Source organism: Camponotus vicinus, unplaced genomic scaffold (assembly GCF_025532165.1).
Source record: "Camponotus vicinus isolate PSW18456_S1 unplaced genomic scaffold, iyCamVici1.0 SCAF_3, whole genome shotgun sequence".
Classification (NCBI taxonomy): domain Eukaryota; kingdom Metazoa; phylum Arthropoda; class Insecta; order Hymenoptera; family Formicidae; genus Camponotus; species Camponotus vicinus.
In genome coordinates, this window is record NW_028141967.1 from 17290110 (window position 1) to 17296391 (window position 6282).

Here is a 6282-nt window from a genome sequence, read left to right on the forward strand (position 1 = left end):
TGACTAAAGCTTTCTCAACTATACAGTCGGCAAAAAAGTGTAAAAAAAAGTTAAATGCGAGTTATATAACAATTATTTTTAATTAATTAGCCATTAATCTATTAATTAACAATTAAATGCACAAAAGTAAAACTGTTTAAGACTTTTATTTTACTTATCAACAAATGAAGAAATTTTATCTTACCAACAAACGAAAAAATTAAAATTTTGTTGATAAAATTTATTTAATAGATCATAAATGTAATACGAATCATCAGAGATATGTTGAGATATCCTCTACAAAATTAATTGTTTTTTATTTTTTTATTTTTTAACATTTTATCAAAAAAATTTTAATAATTATAATAAAATTGCTTAATATCGATTAAATAAATATTGATTACGTAATTATAAAATATTGATTACGATTAAAAAGTACATAATCAATATATACTGCAACAAAATATATTTATATTTGATATATTCTTTTAAATAGAAAACAAAATAAAACAAAAGATGAAAATTGTAAATTATAAATTATTATCGTATCATATTTGTTATAGTTATTTAATAACCACAGACAATAATAACTTTTTTAAATATAATTAAAAAATATAAATATATTTTTAGCACTTTAAATTTTTCGCCGATTTAGATGTAATTTACTAATCATTGTTGGATTAAGAATGTGCAGTAATAAACAAATTACAGGATCGAAGAATTAAAAGAAAAAAACCAGTATGTATTGACAGATCTACGAATGTTTTCAGTGGGTAACACATAATGGGTACAATTTCGGGTTGTGTTCCGTGCTACACGTGCACGAAATGTCGGTAACACGAGTGTTGTAATAACGCAAAATGCTAATGTATAACTTTTATAAATAACGCATAATTAATACTTATATATATCGTAACGAAAGTTCTCGAACTGCATGTTTTGCGTTTATTATTATAATTTATTCATTTAATCAACCAAAAATTATACTAACAGAGATCTAAAATAATAAATTATTATTTCGATATGAAATCGATTTTGACGAACAAAAATTATTTCTTTAATGATATTTATAGAGAGAATATAATGTCTGCGACGCTTTATCATTCTATTTTTCAATTCATTTAAATATAATTTGGATTAAAACCATGCAGTTTGTGTGTGTGTGTGTGTGTGTGTGTGTGTGTGTGTGTGTGTGTGTGTGTGTGTATATATATATTGTATTGTAATATATATATATATATTGTTTGGATCCACGATTCAATTATTTTATATATATATATATATATATATATATATATATATATATATATATATATATAAAATAATTGAATCGTGGATCCAAACAATTAACATGTAATGAAAGGCTCCATGATACAGTAATCTTTTAATAAATAATCATATAATTAAAAAAATCTATATGTATAATCTAAAATAATTCTATATATTTTAATATATTCCGCGTATATATACATATATATGTTAAAGTAAAATATTTCGATGACGAACAGACAATAATACCGACCTTGGCGGCGCAAACAATAGCGCGCTAATGTTTATATGCCATAGTTTTGAAAAATGTTTCAGTAAAAAAATAATAATAACACGGTTTTCGATCTATGAGGTTAGACTAATTTTTCGACTCTATTATTATTGCTTTATCATTCTGTTTTTCGATAATTTAAATTTAATATATTTCGGATTGAGAACGCGTAGTAAAACAATGGAATCATATATTTGAGTAATTATTATAAAAGGCTTTGTGATGCATTTTTTAATCTATATAATCTCTAAAATACTTTTATACTTTAATATTTCGCGTGTTTGTATATGTTAAAGTATGTAAAATATATTTCGATATGACAGACAATAACACGGTGTCGGCTTTGACGGTGTAAATAATAGCCCGCTAATGTTTACATGCCACGGCCTTAGTTTCATTCGCACAGCGACACTCGAGCAATGAAGTAGTGGTGCGAAATATTTCGTATATTATCGAATTAATAATTAAATGATTACTATATCATGACTTCTTTAATTACATTAATTACATTACATTAATTACTTTAATTACATTAATCTTTCGATCTTATAATTCGTGTTAAAATACATACATCACAATGAAAATAGCATTTATAACAAGCACTATTGAATTTGACCTCGTATAAATGTCGAGCGAAAATCGTACTTCCCTCGTGTTATCTATCCCTTCCAATATAATAAAGTGTGTTTCTTGTGTATTATTCCGCGATCGGGAGTGCCGTGCAAAGTATTTCGCGGTCGTTCCACATATGATTAATTGTTATTAATCGTATTTTCGGGAGTGAGTGTGAGTGCCATGAAGAAAGCGAAGGATGAACAAGGGAAGAAAAGGAGATTGGGCATACGGAGCAACGAAATTGCGCGGTGAGTGATTTATAAACTTTTTATTTATCATTCATTAGTCTTTAATTTAAAAAATTACTATCGCGAAATTAGCAAAATTATGGTCATTTGATTAATATATCGTTACGTTTTTAATATAGTTAATGAAATAATAATTAATGTATAATTAATGAATAATCAATTTTATAAATAATATGCAACTATATATAATGCGATAGATTTCGCATATTTTACGTAATTTATCTATTTAATTTCTCTCTCTCTCTCTCTCTCTCTCTCTCTCTCTCTCTCTCTCTCTCTCTCTCTCTCTCTCTCTCTCTCTCTCTCTCTCTCTCTCTCTCTCTCTCCCTCCCTCTCTCTCTCTCCCCTCCCCCCTCCCTCCCTCTCCTTCCCTCTCCCTCCCTCTCCCTCCCTCTCCCTCTCCCTCTTTCTTTCAAGTAAAAATCGTTGTACGAACCTAAAATAATAAATTATACTTTATCATAGACGACGATATTGTTCGTACAGATTATAACGAAATGATCTACTTTTCGATGATCAAAATATGGAATCAAAACATTCGAATAATTATCACGACAAAACGTTCTCCAAATAATCGTTTAATAATTAATTTACAATAAATAATTTTAATTTCTAATTTAAAATACTCTTTTACAATTTAATATTCAATATATTGTATATTGTACATATATACGTTACAGTATAAAATATTTCGGCAATAAATTTTCAATAATATGGTATGTATGGCCTTGACAATATAATCAAGCGTTAGAGGGGAGCGCGCTATTGTTTATGTAGTACAACCTTGTTATTATTCGAACGGCGATATTCGAGCAGTGAAATAATCGTACGAAACGTTTCCTTATAATTGTTAGATTCTTTTTCTAAACGTGATCGCAACTAATATTTAAATATAATTAGCTATGATTAATAATTAACAATTAATTAATTTTTGATCTTACGAGATTTGTATTTTATACACATATACTATATATACATACATCAACAGTAAGTATATTGTATATAAAGTATATTGTAATTAATATTACTGCGAGTCATTTTCCTCTTTTCCTCTTTCTCTTTCTTAAAAAAAAGAAAATTATTTAGATGTCTTATTTATATAATAATCATAACATATATGTAGATATTATACAAAAAAAATATTAACTTGACTAAATATGCTGATTTCGTTATTGTTTTCAGTCTGACAGTCAAATCGCAAAGTCGAGATTAATATAAATATTCGTGATACATCAATCATATAGTAAATTAATCAATAATTTAAAATACTTCTCTAAATTAATTTAATATTTCACGCGTATATGTATGCTATATATAAAATATTTTTACAATAAATTAATAATAATACCGCGTCTGATCTTTGTAACATATAATACATTAATATTTACATGTTTTAGTTATATTATCATTCGCGAAATGAATTCGAACAAAATAGTGATGCGAGAAGCTTCATCAAATTCCTTTTCTAAACGCGATTGATTTGAGAAGTATATTAGAAATTATATAGATATTATATAAGAGATAATTTGATATGATTATTACTTATTTTTATATATGCTAAATAATACGCAAAATTGTGTCGCGACGATAGATCTTAAAATGCATATTTAGCGATGTGCACAATTTAATCAAAAATCAAAGTGAAGTAGAAATCTAAGATAATAAATAATCATTTCGTTGCAATCTTTACGGACAATAATTATTATTTTAATGCTTAGAGTCACAAATATATTTCATCCGTGTTACTTTATCGTTCTACTTGACAATATACATAAATATAATTTGGATTATGAGAGAACACGAAGTAAAACAATCGAATTATAAATGCAAATAATTAGCATAACGAAAGATTTCATGATGAATGGTTTAATAAATAATTAATTAATCTTAATCAATAAATTAAAATACTTCTATAATTTAATTCCGCGCGCGAATATTTTATATTACAGAAAATATTTTGACAACGAGAGAATTATCAATAACACCGTGTTCGACCTTGATAAACAGTATCGCGCTATTGTTAATATGTTACACGGCTTTATTATCATTCGCACAGTGGCCTTGAGTAGTGACGTGAGAGACGTTTCACATATTATTAAATTCTTTCCTTACGTAGTCAACCTTGGCGATATAAACAGTACCGCGGTAGTGTTTCTGACTTACGATCATTCGCTCAGTGGCTCTTGAGCAGTGAAGTAGTGATGTGAGACGTTTCATATATTATCAAATTCTTTCTCTAAACACAATTGCAAGTGCAACGAGGAACTTTTCGTGAATGAGTGTAAGTGCAACGAGGAATTTAAATGAGTGCAACGAGGATTGGAGTGCCACAAGGAAAAAGTGAAAAAAACAAAAGAAAAGAAGGAGGTCTTGGAAATGGATGGATCAATAAGATATGATGTAAGTCATTAATATTTTAATTATTTATCACATTCATTATTTATTATATTGTTACGTCCCCGCGTCCCATCCCTCTGGATGTATTTGCCACCTGTTGAAGTCTTTCGGCGGGAAGTACGTCGACGGAAGATCATTTCCGCGTGCGTTGTCAAGATGTTGTTATAAACAACGACTGTCAGAGAGTCTGAGCCCAGCTGTCAAGCTGTGCGGACACGTCTATCTGTGATCCGTTTTACGATTATTCTGAATTCTTGTATGTTACTCGTGGTTTATTAAAGTTCTTATACCTTAAACCGCGTTATTATTTACTGCGCGAACGTCAGCGTGCCGATCGATTGTGTCGCGCACGTTCGATATATATCGTTCCGCGAACGCAACAACATATAAATTATTTATCAATAGTATATATTGTTATATAACAACGATGGTGAGCTGAGTCGAAGAATAGTTGTCAAGCTATCCGGACGCGTTTTACATTACGGGTCGTTATCGCGAGATTTCCCCTGTTATTATTTGTTGTTTGTGTATTCTGTGTTTCTAATTAAAGTTCTTAATTTCCGTTAAAAGTGTCTTATCTTACGCGGTCCGTGAGTGCCCCATTGTGTTGAACGCGCTTCGATATCTCGAAGTCGCCGCCGCGGACGTAACAATATTCAAAATATACATATTTCTCGTTTCGTTTTATTCTTTTAATTGTGATTCAATAATGATTTTAAATTGTGTAATATATATAATACATATACTTATAAAAAATATTCCATTTTATTTTAAAATAATTAAAACATTTATAAAATGTTTATTAATTAATATTTTCAGATACATCTTATATTTTAAAAAATATTTCATGTTAATATATTTATTTAAATACTTCATATATAAAAAAATAGAAATTTTTTATTTATCATATTTTTAAAAGTTTATATTTAAGAAATATAAATTATTTTGTAATTACGCAATTTATAACAAAATTATTTGGGCGCAATAATTAGTTTTAAAATCAATTATTTCGAACATTGCTTTATATAATAGATTTTCTCTTATTTTTTATATTTTTATTTATCGTTTATATTTGCGAATTTAAATTTATGTACTGTATTACAAAATAAATTTTAAATTATGTATTATATTATATATAAAATTATATATAATATAACCCTCCCATGGGGTACACCTTGTCGCGGTGGGAGGGCTTAGTACTTGGATGGTGCCTTGAGGTTTATCTTAAATTTTTCTATTTATGATAAATCTTAAGGTGCCTGAATGGGAAGCTAAGTACCCTTTCGTGTCGTCGGTGCCGTCAACGTGTCGCGGACGGCGGCGTTTCGTTACCGCATTTTCGCGTTGTAGTATTCTCGCGTCGTCGCGTTTTCGCGCTTCCGCGTTGGACTTTTCGTATAAAAATCCCAATTCCTTTTATTGTCACGAGTCTCTACTTCCGATGTCAACTGGGATGTTCGAGTTTGCACACGTTGCTCTACAACGTACACTCGCGCTTCGTGC